A 24,011-nucleotide genomic window follows, 5' to 3' on the forward strand; every position below is an offset into this window, starting at 1 on the left:
AAACAAACAGAGAAAAGCTACTTATGTTTTTCCTTTATGAATTATAGATAGAGAGGAATAGAAAGACTAACCTTTGTCTTGCACTAATCCTTTGATTCGATCCCTCTCTTCTTTGATAGTCCACAGCTACCTGCTCCCTTGCATGCCCAGCTTCACAAAGTACCTGTAAGATCACAGAAGAATAGCACTATACAAAGACATAGATCTATATTCATAAACAACTTAGGATCAGATTTAAATTGACCATACAAATGTAACAAGCATCAATGATACAAAAGCATGGAGGAAAACTCAAATAACTTTTATTGATAAACAAGAAAAGATCCAGGAGGAGTTACAACCAATTGTTCTGACCTAGCATCAACCTCCCAGCAAAGAAGACCCTCTTCACCTCAAAAAATCTTAGATCACCCAACACTCTGATGTTTGTCTCTAGAAACCAACAACAATTCCTTACAATATGCAAAATTCCAGCCTCTGGATCTCTAGGATGAGGGATCCATATATAGATATCTGTAAGGGGGATGAGTCAGCTTGTGATTTGATTAGTGTCTTCTCTCTGATAGTTCTTGCTTCCACTTGGAGACTGAAGGCCTCTTACTCATCCTTGGTCGAATTTAGTGAGGCAAGTGTCACGGGAGAAGATTCTGGAAGCTTCCATTGTCTCTCCACCTCGCGGAATGACACTACCATTTGTCATTTCTCACCCATCGCACCCCATAGAAGGGAATTTGAAATGAAACGCACCCTCACAGTGTATTTAGGTGAGATGCAACGCACTTAGCCAGTGGAGTAGCTGCAATGATCCTGTTTTGACCAATTCTGAGCAGTCTCTCATGGAGAACTTCTGGGAGAAGCTGTAATCTGTTGACCTTGTTCCTTTAGGGGTTATAACAACACTTTTAGGGACTTAGGAGCCCTTTATTTATGGACATTTCATGCTTAGGGTTGTGGGGCACAAAAATGTCTATAACAGTTGCCCCCTAAAGTATGAGGCCGTTAACCTTTGGTGTCGGTTGAAATGCTTTATTATGAGGATCCGAAGCTCTTTCAATGCTGGGAGGAGACCTGTAATAAGATACAATACAATACATTATCTTCATACTATTTTCATGATCTAGTTGAGGCGGGCATTCCCATGCTCAGCTTTATAAATTCATTTTCATGTACGTAGGACAGACAATCGTCTAAGTGATGATTCTGATAGAGCCATCATCCTTTTGAGTGGATGATTATCTGTGCAGCAATGATGTACATTTAATGTCTTTATTTTCCCTAAATATATATCGCAGCCCGGATGGATGAAACTAGATCCGGGGTCTTCAATCTCGTCCGATCTTCACTCGAAGTAAAAGTCGATCCATGTGAGAAATTTTCTGAAGTCGAACATGGAAAGACATCGCTTGATTACAAGTCAATGATGTAAACTGTTAAGAAGCGCGAGAGGAATCACCGATAATGATAATGATCCTCAAGGTACTGCAGTACAATTCACGTGGTGTGAATAAAGGACTTGGTGTCGAACACCACGCAAAATCTTTCAGTCGAAGGCCATTGATGTAAACCTGTCGCCGAAAGTGAGAAACTTGCCATTGAGGCATGCAAGCTTCAAAGTACTGAATGGGGTGTTCCTAGATCAAATTCTTGGATAATGAGCTAATGTCGACAAGAAGTGATCTGTCACAGGAGGGCCTTAATGAATCCCACATCAATGACACGGAACGGAGCAAATGATTTTAATGGAGGTGAAAACTGTTACACAGTAATTTGTCACCATCCCTGTTACTCCTCTTGTCGTACTTTGGAGGACTCATCCCGGGAGTTATAAGAAGTGACAAAGTCTAAAAACACTTGCATTATGTTCCCCTGAGTATGTACTTCATGTTCCCTGAAGACACCTTCTACAGATTATCCCTGAAAAGTGCTCTTTTTCCATTGGCGCAGGTCCACAGTATCTTACCCGCGCCAATCATGGAGATCCTCAAAAGAGGGCGCGACCATTGACGCTCTGTCTTAGAGCAGCAGTCGCGCCAACCAAGTTTGGTCATGCTTTTTGCCTTAACGCACGTCCGACTGTTGTTTCCTTCATTACATGGAGCTTTTTGAGGATAAAAAATCAGTCTTATGTCGAGTTCTATCCTATCTCCATCTTTAATGGCTTTTGGGGATAATGTTAATCCACAATAGGTGTCCCGGTTCATCGTATCCTCCTCCCTTCTTCATCTATATAAGCTTGTCCTTATGCATTTGACAAGCTAGTCGTTAGTCATGGAGTGCTAGATGTTGAGTTCTTGAGTTCTTGGAGGAATGCTAGTGAATGCTAGAGAGGTTATGCTGCCGGAGAGGAGATGCATTGCAAGACACATATAGTTACTCGCCCAGCCAGGAGAGGTTCAACGTCAGAACCATGGTTGTAACTTTTCATGTTTATTATTAATTAATGAGCGACTGCTATTATAGTTCCAATCTCATTGTCTATTATGGTGATGTGTTGATTTATTTCCTTTCTGACTGAAATATAGTTGTGCCTTGGTAGATTTTATGTTGGTATCTGTCTCTTCCTTTGCATTTGCAGGTGTTCGTTTATGATCTGTTGGAGCGAGGAAGTGGGAATATCAACTCTGCTTCAATCATAGCGTTGGATTCCAGGTTGGTCTTCTTAATTCACCTTTGATGCATAACTAGGAACTTGCGTAGCAGCGTGGTTTGATTGTGGCTAGTTATGTTTTAGGCTAGTGGGATCGCCTCTGTCTGCAGAGGGGATTTACCTACCCAACAATTTGGCGACTCCGCTGGGGAGTAGCTATTTGGAATTTGTCTTGCATGTTCACTTTCTTCTGCTTGCTTGAGTGAATGAGCTTCCTGGGTCAGTTTTGAGTTTATTCTTTACTGTTTGACCCATCTGAGCACTGTCAACCTGACCTGAGGTCGTATCATTTATTTTTCTAGCCGGCAAGCTTAATTGGCGCGGTTATTACTCTGACAGTCGCGCCAGTTGGCGCATGTTGCTCAAAAGCAACTCGCGCCAATCCTGTGGTAGCGCAAGTTGCAGGCTGACAGTCGCGCCAGCCCTGTAAATTTTTCCTATGTGTGGGTGGAAAGCTCTTTCAGTCTCTTTTTATAGCTCTAACAGCCTCTGGAAGTGTGTTGAACCTCTGCTTGACTGGTTTTAGCCTTTATCCTTCAGTTGTTTGCTTATTTCTGTTGATTTTTGTCTCAGCCCTAGAACATCTAGTGACTTTGCATGTCTAGCCTTCTGTGGGAAGTTTCGGTCTCTTGATTATCCAGTCAGCTTGTTGGTTGTGTCCTGCACCTATCCAGTGATTCGTTAAAGCTTGATCTTCTATACTCTGAGTGATTCACTTCTAGCCTCTTTGAATTGACTTCATTTGGACTTAGATTACATGGTTCATTGAAAGTCTTTGTGATTTTCCTTGCTTGCATAGTTCATTTTGGTGTTTCAGAGTTGGTTCTATTTCATTGAGTGAACTTGAATTGTGCATATCTCTTAAGATTTGTTTAAATGCATCATGCCATCATAAAGGAAAGAAAAACAAAATATCTTTTGCATCATATTAGTTAGCATTTATTGTTATTTGTTGCTATTAAAAAGAAAAAGAAAAATTTCATTTCTTGTTATTAGCTGCATTAGGATCTTTGTTGTTTGTTGAGTGATCATTTCGTTTGTGTAAAGATCTCAACCCTCCTGTAGATAGAATTCATCGAATCAAATGATATAATTTTGGCATATAGTTTGCATTTAAGAAGTTTTTGAGATATCACATACGGTAAGACCAAAAAACTGAAACATAATCGAAGATAAACTTTAAAATAAACTCAATGAACATAACAACGCATTGGAACATAACGCAAATACTCTAGAGGTCTAGGTTAGAGACGTGTTCCGGCGTCTTTAAACCTGGTAGTTTATCGTCGAGTGGTTGGGTGATTCCTCCACGGTGAAACGATAGGTGCCAATACGGACTGTGCTCCCACGTACCGTCGCGTATATATTGGGAGACCCCTATAGGAATAAAGCCTTTATCCATAGGAAGCCGTGTCAGCCACCCTACGATTCGCAATGCAGTGAACACAACATTCACGAAGATTGACCACCCGTACCCTAAAAAGTATTATGTGGTTTTGTGAAAACTTTGGCACACCCTCTACCTAGAATTCCAGAGCAGTCACTTTTGATCCTTTTCGGACTCCTTAAACGAAAAGGTGCCTGTGAGCGTCTTGTCACTTCGTGCTCATTAAATATTCGAAGGAGACTAGAGTCATCTTTTATCCTTTTCTCGACTCTTAAAAAATGAAAAGGTTAAGTTCAGTGTCTTAAAATTTATTGGCCACGATAACATCTACCCAATTAGATTTTGTTTGCGTTAGCTTGAGTAGGATTATTTCTCGTTCAATGGCAGCCTTCCCGGCGCCCACCGGCCAAGGTGTTCCTCCTGATGGGAACCCTCGTCCATTTCCTTCTGTTGGAAATGTCGGTGTTCAGTATATCGCAACATTGTCTTTGCCTGGGTTGACCATTGGTTTACCCGTATGGTTGTTTTCAAACTCAGTGGTCCCGAGTGTGATAACTCCTGTTCCGCCACCACCTCCTCCACCCGAACAACACCATGTTGATTCTAAGGTGGACCCCTTCCCTTCTTCGCCTATTGCTACGTCCTCATCTTCTACTTCGCCTGGTGAAACCTTGGATTTCAGTAACCAGGTGGCTAAGAAGAAGAAGAAGAAGACCAAAAAGAAGAAGTCTCCTGAGGGAAGGGTCGCATCTACCACGAAAATATCTGAAGTGGAACCACCTTCTGCTCCTCCGCGGAAGGCTAAGTCTCCTTGTCGATTATGCAAGGAGGACCATTTTCTTTCTGATTGTCCTGGTATTCCCAGGATCCTAGATATATGGTCCCATGACCCGACTCACCCCTTGTCGTCGCAGGTCGACGATACCTTACTAGTTGGTAAGAGAAAAGGGAAGGTTCGTTTCCCTTGTCAACTTTGTGAAGGTAATCATCTCCTTCACCTTTGTCCACTTATGGATGAAGCCTCCCGTCTTTTGGAAAGTCTGTCAGCTCCCTTATCCCGACTACCCGCTGGATATCAGCGTCTTTTTGCAGCTGCAGATCATCCCTCCACTAACCAAGTGATCAAGCATGATTCCTCTTTGGTCCAGCCTTCTCTTCCTAAACCTACCTGTGCTCCGCCTGTTCCAAACCAGTCCCTGGTCGGAACGAGTGTTGATTTACATTCATCATCTACGCACCACTCTATCATCAAAGATGAACCACCTGAGTCCAAACCAAACGAAAGTCCAAAGTTCCAGATTACAGTTGACCCGGTCTTTCAAAAGGTCCAGCTTACAAGTGACCCGGTTTTGCCTACAGAAGTTCCATCCTTAGATGATCTTACATCTGAATCCAAACCAGACAAAAGTCAAAAGGTCCAGCTCACAAGTGACCCGGTTTTGCCTTCCGAAGTTACCTCCTCAGATGATGTTATCACTGCAAAGAATGAAGATCCCACCGTCCAAATTCTATTTATCAACATAGACTCTAATGATCAAGTGAGCATCCCTCTCATTCCTTCGCACCAGGAAGAAAGTCCATCAGAATCATATCCGGCTGTCTATCCAGTCCCACCTCCAAGCAACCTAGTTGTTTCCTTCAATTGGGATCAACTAGGCAATCCTCGGTTACCAGCCTCCATACCATTTCGAATTATAGTCCAAGTCTACCGCATGGTTATGGCCGGTACAATTATTGATGAGGGATCTCCTGTGAGTATCCTTTCTTCAACAGCTTGGGAAGCACTTGGTTCCCCACTGCTTCTGCCTGAGATGAGAAACCTTACAGGTTTCCATTGAGAAACCACTCGACCTTTAGGAATTCTTCCCAATGTACCTATCACATTAGAAGGGAAGACTGTTCAAATGGGTGTCATGGTAGTCCAAGGTCCGTTAGATTACAATTTACTCCTTGGACGAGACTATATTTATCGCATACGTGCAATTGTGTCCTCACTCTTCAGAGTGATGTGTTTTCCGCATGAAGGAAGGACGATCAAGGTCGTAGACCAACTTTCATTCCCCGGTTCACACTTCACATATAGTCATCTACCATTCCTAAATGGTCTTATTTCCACAGGAAATGCCCCAACATCCACTCCGTCATTCTGATGACGGAAGCTGACCCGGGCCCGTGACTGATGCCTGGGGGGGCATGCATCCTCCTTCAAAATCAAGTCTTTCCAAGTAAACCTTCATTCCATCCACTCCGTGAATGCCATGAAGCTTGGGGGGCATGTACCTCGATTTGTATCAATCATGCTGGGGGCATGCAAATTTATAGCAAGCATAGTTTTTCGTTTCAAGCTTGTGTAAACATGAAATCGAATTCAAGCAGAGTTCTCCATGGTTCAAGCTTGTGAAAAAATGAACCCATACCTGATTTACACCCCGTGATTGCCTTTTATCTGCTAAATTCTGCTAGATGAGCCTTGGTTGTTTCATTCCATCGCCACCATCTCTTTGGCCGATCATATGCTTTCACTTGGTTGTTTCTCCTTTCCTGAAGGAACCGCAGCGATGAGTGGTTTTATTAGCCAACCTCTTAACCTTTACATGTTTCAAGTAGGTTCCACCATTACCGGAACCAGTTGCTACCTTTTATACCACTCGTTCCTTCAGGACGAGTCGCCTTTACGCTCTTTTCTGACTCGTAAAATATGAAAAGATTGCCGAGTATTTTTCCTTTCTGACTCGTTAAAGAAAATAAAAATGGAGGTCTGCTTTCAGCTCTTTTCCGACCATTTAAAGAGGAAAAGATTGCCGAGTCGTTCCTCTTGACTCGTTAAATGGTAATAAGGGGCGGTCGTTTTAAGTTCTTTTTGTCGACCGTTAAAACATAAAAAGATTACCGGGTTTTTGTCGTTCCAAACTCGTTAATGGTTACGAAACGACGTGGTTTTGATCGCTTTTTTACTTTTTCAGGTCAAAATCACTAATTATGAAAAGTACTCCTCGATCATAATGATCGGGCGGTTCTTTCGGGTATTATTTTATACTTTTTCGGGCCCGAGAGACACAACTTTACGAAAAAGGACATCCCTGGAGTTTCCTTTTCTGCTGTCTTTTCAAACTCTCTAAACATGAAAAGACGCCGAGTTCTCCCTTTGTCAGACTCGTTAAAACTTAATGACATCGGATTTTGTCACAACACAAGCATATGCTATCCCCATCAAGCTTGTTAAAAATAACTGGGGTACTCGCCAGAAATGGCGGGGGGAAATGAAAATTTTTGAACCATAATTATTACCGTGACGACAGTATGTCGCTCTTGAACATGGCACTTTTCTGCTTTCGTGTCCGGGGTGGGGATATCTCATCTCAATCTTTCACTTGCTTCCATGGACTTGGGTACCTTATTTGACCTCTCATCCACTCATTGCCTCGTCATCATGACCTTTGATACATTGATGTCAAATACTGCCGATTCCATTAATGTGCCGCCGATATGTTCAAGAGAAGTTGACCTCTGCAAAGAAACAACCTCCCTCTGATAGTTCACACAATCTTGATTCACAACATTATCTCTCTGTCTCGTGTCAATGATGTGGGAAACATTATGGCCCACCTTCGATCAAGGTCACTTCCTGTCGACTTCAACTCATTATCCAGGAAGTTGATCTAGAGACTCCTTTCCGGTGCCTTGGAGCCTGCATGCCTCAATGGCAGGTTATTCGTGTTCGACGTGAGGTTTTCATCATTGGCCTCCGATCGAATGATTCTACGGGCGTTCGACTTCAGATCATTAATTCACGCATCGTAGATTGTACCTATAGTACCTTGAGGACCATTGTCATTATTGGTGGTACCTCTCGCGTCTGTTAACAGTTTCCACTATTGACTGGTAATCAGACGATGTTCATGCATGTTCGACTTCAGCTCATATATTCACATGCTTGAACTTGTACTCTTGTTTGGGTCGAGATGGAGCGCAAGACCCTGGATTGTGTCTGTTTTAATCCAGGCGTGATTCTTGATACTTGACTCATTCACTGGATGGCTGCGACCATACCTGAGTCAATTCATTAATCCTAACCAGATGGTTGCGTCCATACTATGGATCTAGATTATTTATGTACTCTCTTATGGATGGCTGCGACCATACCACGTACATCATGTAATTGAACTATCAGTCATGTCTCTTAACACAGATCCTCGGCGGCAGCAACTATATGTGTTCTTATGTGTTCTTGTGTGTTCTTGTAAAGCATTTCACCCCTCTCCACCTCTCGGACTTCATGCTTTAGGGGGCATCTGTTACACAGTAATTTGTCACCATCCCTGTTACTCCTCTTGTCGTACTTTGGAGGACTCATCCCGGGAGTTATAAGAAGTGACAAAGTCTAAAAACACTTGCATTATGTTCCCCTAAGTATGTACTTCATGTTCCCTGAAGACACCTTCTACAGATTATCCCTGAAAAGTGCTATTTTTCCATTGGCGCAGGTCCACAGTATCTTACCCGCGCCAATCATGGAGATCCTCAAAAGAGGGCGCGACCATTGGCGCTCTGTCTTAGAGCAGCAGTCGCGCCAACCAAGTTTGGTCATGCTTTTTGCCTTAACGCACGTCCGACAGTTGTTTCCTTCATTACATGGAACTTTTTGAGGATAAAAAATCAATCTTATGTCGAGTTCTATCCTATCTCCATCTTTAATGGCTTTTGGGGATAATGTTAATCCACAATAGGTGTCCCGGTTCATCGTATCCTCCTCCCTTCTTCATCTATATAAGCTTGTCCTTATGCATTTGACAAGCTAGTCGTTAGTCATGGAGTGCTAGATGTTGAGTTCTTGAGTTCTTGGAGGAATGCTAGTGAATGCTAGAGAGGTTATGCTGCCGGAGAGGAGATGCATTGCAAGACACATATAGTTACTCGCCCAGCCAGGAGAGGTTCAACGTCAGAACCATGGTTGTAACTTTTACTGTTTATTATTAATTAATGAGCGACTGCTATTATAGTTCCAATCTCATTGTCTATTATGGTGATGTGTTGATTTATTTCCTTTCTGACTGAAATATAGTTGTGCCTTGGTAGATTTTATGTTGGTATCTGTCTCTTCCTTTGCATGTGCAGGTGTTCGTTTATGATCTTTTGGAGCGAGGAAGCGGGAATATCAAATATGCTTCAATCATAGCGTTGGATTCCAGGTTGGTCTTCTTAATTCACCTTTGATGCATAACTAGGAACTTGCGTAGCAGCGTGGTTTGATTGTGGCTAGTTTTGTTTTAGGCTAGTGGGATCGCCTATGTCCGTAGAGGGGATTTACCTACCCAACAAAAACGATTTGGTGATATAAGTTTCAGGGTGGCGGTCATGAAAGAATGGAGTATAATGTATGGTAGTGGGTGAGACACAGGTGAATTCTCTGAATGACTTCTGTTGAACATATCGGCGACACTGATGTGATGGATTGGTAGCATTAACCCCAAATGTGGATGGTATGGCGTGACCATGGTGATGTGACCGGTGAATGAAACAACCCAACCCGACTCGGACACGGAGTGGAAGTGTCATGTTCAAGAGCGACTTGCTACCAATAAAGTTTCTTTGAGTTTTCTTCCCAATTTTCCCCAGTCATTGCTGACCAGTACCTCTTTATTTTTGTCAAGCTTGAGGAGGATAACATATGTTTGTTCTATAATTTTCCCTTCGAGCAAACCCATCGCTATGTTTAACGAGCCTAGCGATAGTGAAACTCATTCTTGTCTATAGAAAAGTTTGTCGCTATTAATCTTTTTAACGAGTTTAACGACAAAGATAACTCAGTCCTTTTCAATTTTAGAGAGTCTGAAAAGGAACGTAAAGGTAACTCCAAAATTCCTTTTTCGTCATCTAATCCCTTAAGTCCGAAAAAGTATAAAACAATACAGAAGGGATGAATTTTCGATACTTTTAACGAGCCAAACAAAACAAGCGCTCGATATTTTTGTGTAATAATCCCTCAAGTCCAAAAAGATTAAAATCTAGAGGAGGGATAGCACTTCCTGTCCCTTTAACGAGCTGGAGAGGCCAATGGCTCGGCAATCTTTTCATATTTTACGAGTCAGTTGAAAAGAGCTTAAAGGAGACTCGTCTTTTGAGGAACGAGTGATAAAATGGGTAGCAGCTGATTCCAGGTAAGGTTTGGAATTTTCCAATCACGACAGTGTCACAAGGATGGCTAGTGAAATCACTCTTCGCAGCTGTTCCTCAAAATGGGTAAACAATCAAATGGAGGTGAATGATCGGCCAGTGAAAAAGTGGAGGTGACGGTGCAAACACGACCAAGGCTTTAACGGCTGAAGTACTACATTCACGATGGTTATTTACCGGGGAATAGTTCATTTTTTTAATGAGCTTAAACGCGGGTGGAAACATTTGCTCGTGTCTTATGTTTATTTTTTAACGAGCTTGAACTATATGCTAAAACTGCTCGACTAATCCAGTCGTGTGATAAGAATTTCTCATATAAAACATCAACTTTTAGATTTTTGCCCCACATCCTTTCTTTATGCAAGTTAGGAAATGACCAATCCTACGAGTTTAAAGGGTTAGAGGACCTACAAATTTAAAAAATAAATAGTCGCTCTTCGCTTGCACTCCAAAAGGTTTGCATGCCCCCAGGTATAAAACAGAATTTCAAGGTTACCCCTTCTTTAGTCCATTAAAACATTTGTTTTACTGAGAGAGGCCTACCTCTTACGGGTTATCCAAAGATTGTTCTATTCATAGCGCAAACAAAACACTTCTTCGGCAGTGTCTACCGAAATAAACAAAGGTGAGCGGCGATGCCCGCCAACCCACATAACTTTGACAAGAGGATCTTGTTCTAGAATAACCCCCTCTTCCAATCACGGACGGGGGTACAGACTAGTCATATTCTCTCGTGGAAACCTACCCTATACCTGAAGTTTTCCTACCGAAGCAGACCAGGGTGCATGCCCCCTGGGATTCAGTCATGTCCCCCCGAATCACTCGCGCTCATCGGGTGGACGGACTGGAGATTGAGACATTTCTTGGGTGAAAAGACCATTTAGGGATGGTATATGACTAGTTGCTATGCGTGATTCTGGAAATGAAAGCTGGTGCGAAAAACACATCACTCTAAAGAGTGATGAGACAATGGCTCTCATGCAATAAATATAGTCTCGTCCAAGGAGTAGATTGTAATCCAGGGGTCCTTGAACTACCATCACGTTCATGTGGACGGTTTTCCCTCTCAATGTTATGGGCACATTGGGAAGGATCCCTAATGGTCGACTGGTTCCTTTATCAAAGCCTGTCAGATTTCTCATCTCAGGCAAAAGCGATGGTGAACCAAGCGCTTTCCAAGCAGTTGAGGAAAGGATACTCACAGAAGCCCCTTCATCTATGATGGTACTAGCCATAACCATTCTATATATTTGAACAATAATTCGGAATGGTACAGTAGCTGGTAAACGGGGTCTGCCTAGTTGATTCCAGTCGAAGGAGACAACTAGGTTGCTTGGAGGTGGGACCGAATAGACGACCGGGTACGACTCTAATGAACTTCCTTCCTGCAGTAAAGGAATGGGTAAATTGCCCCCATGTTTGTTGGATTCTGTGCTTATGAAGAGAATTTGGACGATGTCATCCTTGTTCTCTTCAGTGACTGTATCATCTGAAGATGGAACCTCTGAAGGCAAGACCGGGTCAACTGCCGCCTCGACCTTTTGACTTTCATCTGGTATGGATTCAGATGGTTTATCTTCAATGATAGATGCTTCAGCCGACCACCTGAGCGGGTCAGCCGGATTTTCAACTGGTGACGGACTCAGCAAGAGTTTTTTATATCCAGGAGGAAGTTGTAACGGTGAAACCGAACGATCATCCAAAACTCTTTAAGCTTCATCTAAGAAGGGACAACAGTGGACGGTGTGATCGCCTTCGCACAGTTTACAAGGAAATCTATATTTTCCTTTTTTTCCTGGGGCTTCACTTTCACTAGTTGACGGTGTGTTTTCAACATGATCATCAGAGGTTGAAGACACCGGGTTGTGCAAACGGGGAGACTAGTCCCTTAAGATCCGAGGGATGCAAGGACAATCTCTGTGATAGTGGTCTCCCTTGCAAATGACACACGGCGATTTAGGCCTGGTCGGTGCAGTGTGTGGATTTTCGTTAGACGACACTCATTTGCCCCCATTTGCTTTTGGCTCCTTCTTCTTCTTCTCTTTCTTCTTCTTTTCCTTCTTCTCCTTAGGTACTTGACTTTTGGCTTTACCAGCCCCATCAAGCGAAGAGGAAAGGAGAGAGGAAGAATTAGAGGAAGTAGAAGGTTGGTGGGTAACTCTGGACTCGTCTATTTGCTGATTTGATTGTTCAGGAATAGTGGTGTTCTGAGCGACAGAGGTTGAGAAGAGCCATACAGGGAAACCAATTGTCAGTCCTGGAAGCGACAATGTGGCCATATGGGGTGCACCAACATCTCTCCAAGAGGAGAAGGGACTAGGATTTCCTCCAAGGGGAATTCCTTGGTTGGTGGACTCCATTTTCGCAACCCAAGATCAACGTAGGAAAGGGGTAATGAATATTCCGTTTAAAATAAATTTTAGACGCTTTGACACAACTTGTTTTTTCAGTTTTTAAGAGTCGAGAAGAAACAAAAGATGACTCTAGTCTCCTTCGATTTTTAATGAGCCTAAAGTGACAAGTGCTCAGATGGACCTTTTCCGTTAAGGAGTCTGAAAAGGAACGAAAGGGACTGCTCTGGAAGTCTAGGTAGAGGAAGTACCAAACCAATCGCAAAACTGCAGAATACTTTTTACGGTACGGCAGTCACTCTTCCCAAATGCTGTGTTCAGTGCATTGCGATCGATAGGGCGGCAGACACGGCTTCCTATGGATAAAGTATTTAAGCCTATAGGGGTCTCCCAAAATATACTCGACGGTACGTGGGAGCACAAGTCTGTACTGGCACTTATCGTCTCAAAGTGGAGGAATCACCCAACCATCAGTGAGAACAACAGTTACCAGGCTTTACGACGCCAGAATACATCTCTAGCCTAGACCTCTAAATGTTGTGTGTTAAGTTCCAAAGCATTGTTAGATCCATTGAATTTATTTTAAGTTGATCTTGCTTATGAAGTTTGCCTTTCGGGTTCACCACGAGATGTAGATGTAATTCCTAAAATGCAATCTAAAGATGATAAACAAACTTTTTATCTCTTTTATGCAATGAAAATCCTAGCTACTAGGGAAAAGAAAGACAGAACCTTTTCACAAAGAGCAAAGAGCACACTGTAAATGCACTTTCCTAAATCAAGCCAAACAGACTGTCTATATGCAAATGCACATGCATGTATTTGTTTTCGACTTTCTTAGTATATGGATGCTAAAAAGAAAGTTGATGTACAAATCTGAAATTCTTTTCAAGCGACAAATATAAACAAGCTTCTTTTCGAAATCAAAAATAGATATGATTATGACACCTTACGATTTTGACATGAATACTTGTTTTTGACACTAGAAAATTACAAATTCAGACCAAAGGCAATAGTAACAGGGTAATTGACCATCAACAGCAATCAAACTTTCTCCTACGACCGAAATCGACACTTGCGACAGATTCAAATCAAAGGACGACAGTACGACTATGCTACTTTTGCAAAGGAGAACTGTAAATGACTCAACAAACACACAAAAACATCTACAGTTCTTTCGTACAAAGGAGGCAGAATAACAGTAAGGAAAAGGAGTTTCAAACAGACATACACTGATCACAATCAGCAAAATTCAGGAATAGAACTGGAAAGAATGAAGCACAGAAGCCACAGGTGCACAGAGCTAGTCTGATAAGCGCACCTGTAACACAGAGAATCTGAAATGCAGCGCAGGTTGTCCACTCGGGAAGTGCGCTGAAATTCAGAATCTCTGAACAGTACCTGCACTGGGCCAGAAACGAGACTCTGTTCGGGTTCCGAGTCACAGTTTGCAGTTCAATTCTTGGTTTTTGGCCGAGTAAAAAGCAATCAGTAATGCAACAATCAGGGGTAGATCTAAGGAGGATCTAAGAGCTATCACAAGTGCAATCAGATAGTTTGTGAATCAGTTGTTTAACTCATAAATAGATCCAGTAGATGGATTGAAGTAGCAGTTATCTACTTTGCATTTGTTATGGCAAATGCAGTTCGAATGCTACTTGTAAGTTTATGAAACAAACAACAAAGAATGATAAACAAACAAACTAATTAGCTCCCCAGCGAAGTCGTCATTTTGTTAGAGGGAAAAGTGTCTATTTAGAACTGCTCTATCCCACTAAGGTGTGACAGCTGCCTTAGAAACAAACAGAGAAAAGCTACTTGTGTTTTTCCTTTATGAATTATAGATAGAGAGGAATAGAAAGACTAACCTTTGTCTTGCGTTGATTCTTTGATTCGATCCCTCTCTTCTTTGATAGTCCACAGCGACCTGCTCCCTTGCACGCCCAGCTTCACAAAGTACCTGTAAGATCACATAAGCATAGCAATATACAAAGACATAGATCTATATTCATAAACAACTTAGGATCAGATTTAAATTGACCATACAAATGTAACAAGCATCAATGATACAAAAGCATGGAGGAAAACTCAAATAGCTTTTATTGATAAACAAGAAAAGATCTAGGAGGAGTTACAACCAATTGTTCTGACCCAGCATCAACCTCCTAGCAAAGAAGCCCCTCTTCACCTCAAGCAAAGCTTAGATCACCCAACAATCTAATGTTTGTCTCTAGAAACCAACAACAATTCCTTACAATATGCAAAATTCCAGCCTCTAGATCTCTGGGATGAGGGATCCATATATAGATATCTGTAAGGGGGATGAGTCAGCTTGTGATTTGATTAGTGTCTTCTCTCTGATAGTTTTTTCTTCCACTTGGAGACTAAAGGCCTCTTACTCATCCTTGGTCGAATTCAGTGAGGCAAGTGTCACAGGAGAAGATTCTGGAAGCTTCCATTGTCTCTCCACCTCGCGGAATGACACTGCCATTTGTCATTTCTCGCCCATCGCACCCCATAGAAGGGACTTTTGAAATGCAACGCACCCTCACAGTGTATTTAGGTGAGATGCAATGCACTTAGCCAGTGGAGCAGCTACAATGATCCTGTTTTGACCAATTCTGAGAAGTTTCTCATGGAGAACTTCTGGGAGAAGCTGTAATCTATTGACCTTGTTCCTTTAGGGGTTAGAACAACACTTTTAGGGACTTAGGAGCCCTTGATTTATGGACATTTCATGCTTAGGGTTGTAGGGCACAAAAATGTCTATAACACCATGGCTAATCCTTCGTGCTCAGTTGCTGAGTAATTTTTCGTGGCCTTCGATAATTTCCTAGTCACAAAAGCTATAGGGTGTTCTATCTCTCATTCATTGGCTTGCATTAACACTACACCCAACGCAATGCAAGATGCATCAATGTGTACATGAAATTGGCATGGTGACCATATTTTCTTTCAAGACATCTAAGCTACACTGACATTCTTCATCCCAACAGAAGGTTGCATCCTTCTTCAGTACCTTCTCCATAGGCACGGTAATCTGAGCATGTGCTTTGATAAATTTTTTGTAATATCTTGTATTTCCTAACGTCGTGCGCAACTGCTTCACATTCCTTGGGGCCTCCAAATTCACAATGACTGCAATCTTTGCAAGGTCCACCATCAACCCTTGCTTTCACACTACGTGACCTAGCAAGATTCCAAAGGGAACATAGAAGATGCATTTCTTGAGGTTCATCACGATCTGGTATTTGTGACACCTATCAAACATTAGGCATGGACTTGCTACATGGCGCTTCACTAGTCCGAACATTGTCCAGTCATCAAAGTACACTTCCAAGAACTTAAGAATGAACTCCTTGAATGTTGCGATGACTATGCGCAAAAATATCGCAGGCACATTCTTAAGTCCAAATGGAATCACAGTGTATTGAAAACAACCCAACTTTGTCACGAAGGTCATTTTGCTCCTATCCTTAGGTGCGATCTTAATCTAATGGTATCCCTAAAAACCATCAGTGAATGAGTATGCCTCCTGCCCTCCAACATTGTCTAATAATTCATCGATGAATGGCATAGGGAATGGATCGTGGACACAGGCATCATTAAGCTTCTGCAAAACTATGCAAATCCTTATCACCCTTCTGCTTCTTCTCCTGAACCACCATTGGGCTTACCCAATCAGATTCCTCGACTGGTTCTATGATACGGACCTCCAACATCTTGTCCAACTCCTAGTTAACCTTTTACTTGTATTTAGGATTAAGGTGATAAAACCTCTGTTTAATAGGCTTTGCGTCTGACTTTAGAGTGATTTTCATAATGCCAAAATCACTAATTATGCCCTTCAAATCTGAAAACTTGGTAGGGAATAGATCTTGATATTTGCAGAGTAACTTGTAAACTTTATCCATAGTAGCCTCATCCCATTAATCTCCAATCTTTGCAAACTTTGGTTCTACTTCAATACCAATGTTTACTTGTTTTGTCTTCAATGGTGCGGTGATATTTGGGTTGTCCATTTGCGAGCCCTCGAATTTGCGGTGCCCTTCTACTTCTGGAATATTAATATTTCTTATATCTTCATCCTCCTCTTCAACAGTCACATTATAACATTCCAGCACATGGCACAGCTGGGTGCTTCAGTCTAGTTGGACCCATTCTAGAGGTTCTTGTGGCATTCTAAATATAACTGCCTTAATCTCTTGCAGAGCTTCATTAATGCTCGTGAAGCCATCTTCAAAACTGAAGGTCAATAAGAATCCTTCTCTAAATACATTCCACTCCACGGTGCCATGGTGGAGCTCTGTTTCCAAATACCATTTCATGGGGATTGTGTCTAAAGTATGGAAAAATAAGTGTACCCACTCTAGCTGCAGCTCTGTTCCATAGGCTTTAGTCCACTTCACTAGGTGATCGCATGGACCATCCCTCCCATCATATTTCTCAGTAAATCAAGTGTTAGGTCAACCAAACCTAAACCTCATCATCCTTCTGTAATCCCACCATCCATCAAATTTATCCTTGTGTGTACCCCACCATAGTGCAGGTGTAGCGCGTAGTGCCAAATCTAATGCTTGGAAGCGGTGATGCTTAGGGACATCATGCTCAAATGCATCCAAAAACTTATCCACGTTAGTTAAACCATCATAATAAGGTAATTTCCTTACCTCCTATGAAATGCAGTGTAGCGATTTAGTCATCATGTTGCAACACAATGTAGATACTTCATGCTAGCAATTATGTCAGTGCTCCAACTCTTCATCTGAATCAAAGGTGCAGGAATTATCCTGATCCCATTCGATCCTACCATATTTCGTCGGATTGATCTAGTCCTAGTCTCATGTTGTTATCTTGTAGATCTGATCCAGCTCATCCTCACTTTCTTCATAGTCGTGGACCGGTTCAGTGTAGCGCACTCCTTCTGCAGGGTCCAATGGCACTAAAACTCAAAGTGATTTCCTTTCAAACGATATTGTTCTCTTTTTCAGGTTGATCACCCCATTCATGTTAATGGCCCAGTCAATTCCGAGGAGTGTAGGGTATGGATTATTGTCATCAACGATTTATATCACTTCAAATTCAGCCATCGCACTCACACCTTCTATATCAATTGTTACTACATATAGTCATCCCATAGAAATGATCTTCTATTGGTTTTCCATTCTGAGCTCGATTGGAGACCACTGCAGCACAGGTCTCCCCATTCTTTCCCATGTTTTCTTTGAAAAAATGTTCACATCGAACCCCAGATCCAAGATGATCTGATCCATCTCATAATCTCCTATCTATGCAGTGAGCCTCATCTTGCACCCCATTCTAGCCTTAGGTTTTCCAATTTTTCTAACTATGCGGTGTCCATTAAGGACGGTCTCTTTGCTAGCGCATTTCTTTATTAACACCTGCAAGCCTTTCACAACTTTTCTATCACGCAGTAGTTTCATGCAGGTCTCCAAGAATGTGGTAAGGACAGATGGATCAACCTCTATAGGCGTGCTGGTTTCTTACACTTTGTTTTGGCTTCCTGAGGTGGTTGCCTCAGTGAAGCTTTTCTTGGCTTCCATAAAATTTTCCTTAGCATGTGCCAAATCAAAACCAACTTTCTTTTATGGGGCCTTGTGGACCCATCCGTCCTCCTTAGGTTGTTTTCCTTTATCACTGCCAGTTGTTATTCCGCTTCTCAACACCATATTCACGCTTTGATCCTCCTCGCAAAGCTCAGCTCTCATCATATGTAAGTTATGTGTAGTTTGTTGAGGCTATGCCTTTCTTTCCTACATTTTAGCTATCAGCACTAGGCATTCTTCGATAGTGTGATCAAATTGGCTGCAGTATTGACATGATGGGCGTGTCTAATTCTAACACTCCCGCGCGTAGTGCCCTGGTGTCTCACAGTTGTAACAGATAACTTGACCCCAACCTCTACTAGGCCCCCCTCCTCCTCAACCTTGTGCTTGTCCTTGATAATCTCCATCCGTCCCTTTGGTGCCCTGCTCTGGAGGCCGAGTTTCTACTTGCATTCGGTAGGTAGGTGTTATTTCCATCATCAGCTCATAGCTATGACATTGGTGCTCATCATGGCCCACTGATATGCAGAAGTTACAAAACAACTTCTGAGGTGTCTAAACGAACTTTTGAAGCAAATTATAGTTACCCATCGCATGTTCTCCAGCAACCTGACAAATAGTGCACCATTGTTCAACCCCTATGCTCAGCCTTGTTGGAGCTTCTAGCCTCAGGGGAATTGGTCCCCCTCCAATGATATAGTTCGCGAATATAGGACAGTGGTCTTTATCATGCCCCTAGCCCATACACTTCAGACACCATACTTCCATGCACATCTCTGGCTTAGCCTCCGTGTCTTTCTTCAAGCTCTGCCATTCTAAGCATAGGCTCTGTAACTGAGAGTGAATTTGATGTACCCCCAAGGTCGCATCCTGAATAGGCATTGCATGCAACCTCATCGTGTTTTCTAGGGCTTATGCCTAAGTTCCTATCTTCTATTGTGACAAAGCAATCCTTAGGTGGGGTAGGAGAAAAGCTATAAATGATTCGTGATGCTAACCATCTGTGAGCTGCATGTTAGATTCCTAGATCACACATTTCAGCCTTTGATCTAACTCCCAAGGGGTCTCATCAACCCTCATTGTGATTTCCTTAAATCCCACTACTTATTATGAGTCAGACTTAGGCTTACTAAACTCCTTGTTTAAATAAACCTTAGGTTTTGCTAGCATTAGAAGAGGGTTATTAGAATAGTACTTAATATACCATGTCAACGCGTGATCCTGCAGAGCTGTAACCAATTGTGCCTTCTTTATTTTTTCATCAGTGATATTCTGCTCTGTCCACACAGCATTCACAACGAACCAGAATTGCTCTATATATTCACTCCCTATGCCCTTGAAAATCAGCAGCTTCATTGTGTTCAACATGCTCAATGGTGGTGGTGGTTGTGGAGGAGTGGGTGAAGGTGTATGCGGTGGAGGTGGAGGTGGAGGTGGAGTGGATAGATGATGTGTCTGTGGAAAACCCTGCCTTAACAGCTTAACAACACTCCATGGTGAGGCATGTATCGATCCCTCATCATGGCTCGAAGGAGGTCCAATCAATGGGCTATATTCAGGACCTAATCTCTCTCAATCTCTGAAGATTTTTCCACTTCGCGTAGCTCCGAACATCAAGGCAATGGAATAACCCATTTTTCACATAACAACATCTTAATCCAAGTATTCAAAGATCTTAAATACTTACCTCGTGGTCCTTTGAAAAATCACCACTCCACTTTTCTGTAGCTGACTGAGGTATCAACTGTGAATTTTGTAACAAATCCTCCTATAATTCAATCAAGCCGACGATATACATCCCATGCGATCTTGTCTTCAGAGGCTTCTAATCGTAGCACTAGTTCTGGATTCCACACTATTGGACTATCAAGCTTCCACCTCCCTTGATAGTTTGCCAAATTAGCTAACCACTTGTATAATTCGATCATAAAGGTGCAGAAGAAAATTTCATGTATATCTGTATACCAATATCTACCCAACCATTGTTCCTTTGACAGGTACGGATTCCTATTTTCCTGCGCCTCAAATTCATGAATTTTTCTATCCAACCACTTTTCAATTTCTTTCTTCGTCAGGTTCTAGTGATGCAACATCACACATCTCCTTCAAGAAGATCCCAGTCCTGGCAACAGAACCATTTGTTGGCTTAGGGGGTCTTGACCCAGGTTTAGAGTTAGTTGCACCAACCAACAAATCCCTACACTACTGGCCCCTTTGGCAACAACCTACATAGTGCAGGCTGCAGTCTCACTTGAAGCAGTATGGGGGGATACAAGAACCAAGTTTCTACATCCATAGATGAGTGTGAGACTGCATTCGCACAGATTGATAAGCCCTTAGGGCTCGGTACTACAACTCTATTGGAACAGCCTATAGACCTTCACGAAGGTCTACGATAAGCTTTTACGTACCCTTATCAGTTGATTTATCCACTTCCATGCATAAGAGAACAATCCTAGAGTAGTGTTCACGCAAATCTACTTAAGTTATTTAGAAAACATAACAGAATTCATCACAGTCTTCGTGAAAGTACTTAACATGCATTGCATAAATCTATTAAGGCTTATTTAATTGAATCGTGCATCATTAGATAAATATTCCATAAACAAATTATTCATCCACATCACATATCATAAAAAGAAGCAAACAGAAATAAACAAATATACACATGAATTATTCAATAATCTTCTTATTGATCTTCAATTCAGGTTTACAAACTCAACACTACCCTGCACATTTAGTTGCAGGGATCCGCGCACTCAGTTGCGGACTCTACCTAGGCCTATATGCACTTAGCTGCAGAGAATTTCTCTCCTATCTGACCCACCTTTCTATGCTATCCTTTCAAAGACTTCATTCCTTATCCATCCATATATGCCTTAGACTCTCTAAGACACACCTATTTATAGCCTTTTACATACAATCCCATGGTCCATGGACCATGGGTGGATCTCAAATATAACTCAAACTTTACATAAACAAGGGAATAAAACCCCTTTGACTCTTAAACATCTACACACTCCGCATCCCCAAATCACGGATACTTTACATCCAAAAAATACATCAAAACTTGGGTTATTTTAACCCCAAAACTGAACCAGGGGACCCCATCCCAACATAGCATTATCTAGACAAAGACATCCTCATTTTAGAATTGAGTAATCTAACTTTCCTATTTTCCGGTTTTTGTAATCCCTCTTATTCTTCATTATTCCATCTATATATATATATATATATATATATATATATATATATATATATATATATATCAAATGGGCAAAAGACAAAAGAGTTCGGGACAAGCAGACCCTCACTACCATTGAGTCCACTTTAGCTGATCTCCTACTAGATGAGCAGGGGTGAGGATTTACATCTACAGAGGCTAATCCAATCTTATTGATCTGGAGACACAGATATCCAGAATACTTAAAGAGTGAGAAGAAACATGGCACCTTCATAGTCAGGCTATTTGGCTTCAGGCTAGAGATGAGAATACAAAGTTCTTCCACAATTATGCAAAGGGAAGAAAAGTCAGCAATACCATCTGGCACATTCCATCTGAGGACAGTCATCTAGCAACATCCTTTAATCAGCTAGCACACCTGGGAAACACTCATTTCGCGAATCTTTTCAAGGCTCTCCCTGGTGCCACTCTCATTGAAATAATCTAGATTGTTGGTCTCTTCCATCATTCTGTTGATACGGTAGAGGCATAGGATCTCACAAATCCAGTCACGATGGAATAATTGGAAATCATGCTAAAATGGTTCAAAAAACATAAAATACCAGGGCCAGACGGATGGAATATCGAGTTTTATCTAGCCTTTTATGAAACTATTGGACAGAGTCTTCTAAAGGTGGTGGAGGACTGCAGGATTTCAGGGAGAATGTATGAGGCCATCAACTCAACCTTCATCACCCTCATCCCCAAATATGATTTCCCTACATCTTTCAATGATTTCAGACCTATTTCTCTCTGCAGTTGTCTTTACAAGATCATTGCCAAAACCATTGCCAATAGACTTAAGCCTATTCTTTCATGTCATATTTCTCCAGAGGAATTTTCTTTCCTCCATAATAGACAAATTCATGAGGCTATTGGTACTTCTCGGAAGCCCTCCACTCCATTAAAACTAAAAATCTTTAAGGTTCCATTCTCAAAATTGACCTATCCAAAGCTTTTGATTCAGTAAGCTGGCTCTATCTCAAAATTCTTCTCACCCATATGGCCTTTCCTGCTCCCTTCATAAATTGGGTTATGTACTGCATCACTACCGCCTCCTTCAGTGTCCTGATAAATGGATCTGCTTCCAACTTTTTTCATGCAGAACATGGACTCAGACAAGGTTTCCCCCTCTCCCTGCTCCTCTTTTTGCTAGACATTGAGGGACTTAGCAGACTAATAGCCATAGCGAAGTGGGAGGGGTGATTATAGGGATTAAAAATAAAAAACCAATGTATTCTCACCCACCTCCTCTTCGTCGATGATTTTCTCATATTTCCCAATGGAGGCATTCGGGACACCACTACTTTCTATGACATATTACTGCTTTTCTCTTCAGCCACAGGTGTGGAACCTAATCAACTAAAATCCTCCATCACTCTATCAACCTGCACCCCACAGGAAGAACGGGTTGCACATCAGAAATATACTTTCCAGAACCATCAACTAGAGGATGGACTCAAATATCTTGGCTTCTGGATCAAACCACACTACTACAAGATTGTTGACTGGATATGGCTTGTGGTCAAGATTGAAAATCGATTACTCAATTGGAATCATAGATTCCTCTCTAGGGTCGGTCAATTAGTGCTTATTAAAACAGTCTTGGAGGCTACACCTATTTATTGGATGTCTCTATCATGGATTCCTAAAGGAATTTTATCCTGGATACAAAAATTATGTTGCAGATTCCATTGGAATGGTTATAAGGAGGGAAAACCTTTTTCCTAGGTGGGTTGGAAACACAGTGGAATCCCAAACAAATTGGGTGGTTAGGGACTAAAATACCTATCCTCCTTTGCTCATGCACTAGTGGAAAAAATGGGATGGCTTATCCTCACCTCCCACAGCCTTTAGACATACGTGATCTACTACAAATACATCTGGTCTCATTAGATTATGGATTGGACTCACTTGCCCACCTGGTAGTGAACTGGAGTGTCCATGGTTTAGCAAGCGATTCTACATACCATGGCCACCATCAGGAATGGACTCACCTGGAGAATTAATGATGGATTATTGGTGTGAATTGGCATCAATCCCTGGACGCATTATGGTAACATGTTTCGACTTCCTCCTGCTCTCATACAATTTCTTAAACACAAGATATTAATATGATTGGCCATATTGTTGACCCTAGGAATAGCATAGTCTTTACATAGGCATGGACTACAACGGAGCACCTAGGTATTCCTTTTCAATGGCAGTAAGATTGGGAGGGCTATATTACTGTGCTGACAGAATCACATGTCTGTATCAAGGAAGGCACTGATGAACTCATCTGGGCCCCTGTTGAACATGGCACTTATTCTCCTAAGGCCGGTTATCCCCTCATTCATGCTACCTACAAGCCACTTGAGCTATTGGACTGGTGGGGAAGGCTATGGAAATTAAAAGCACCTCCATGTACTAAGATATTCATGTGTAATGTCTTACGGAACAAGACACCAATAAGGAGAAATTTAATGAAACAATCCTTCTTTGATCCCTCCAGGTGCGTGCTTTCTCATCAAGCAAAGGAAACAAATGACCATATTTTCCTATTACTCCTGACAGTGACTCACATATGGGAATAGGTCCTTGCTGCTCTATCCATTACCATCAGATGGCACAAACTTAGTGTATTAGAATCCTGGGATCTTTGGCGAGCTACGACCTTGAA

The sequence above is a fragment of the Pinus tabuliformis genome, chromosome 4_2 (assembly GCF_031772625.1).
Source record: "Pinus tabuliformis cultivar Carrire ecotype Pingquan chromosome 4_2, CPIR1, whole genome shotgun sequence".
Lineage (NCBI taxonomy): Eukaryota > Viridiplantae > Streptophyta > Pinopsida > Pinales > Pinaceae > Pinus > Pinus tabuliformis.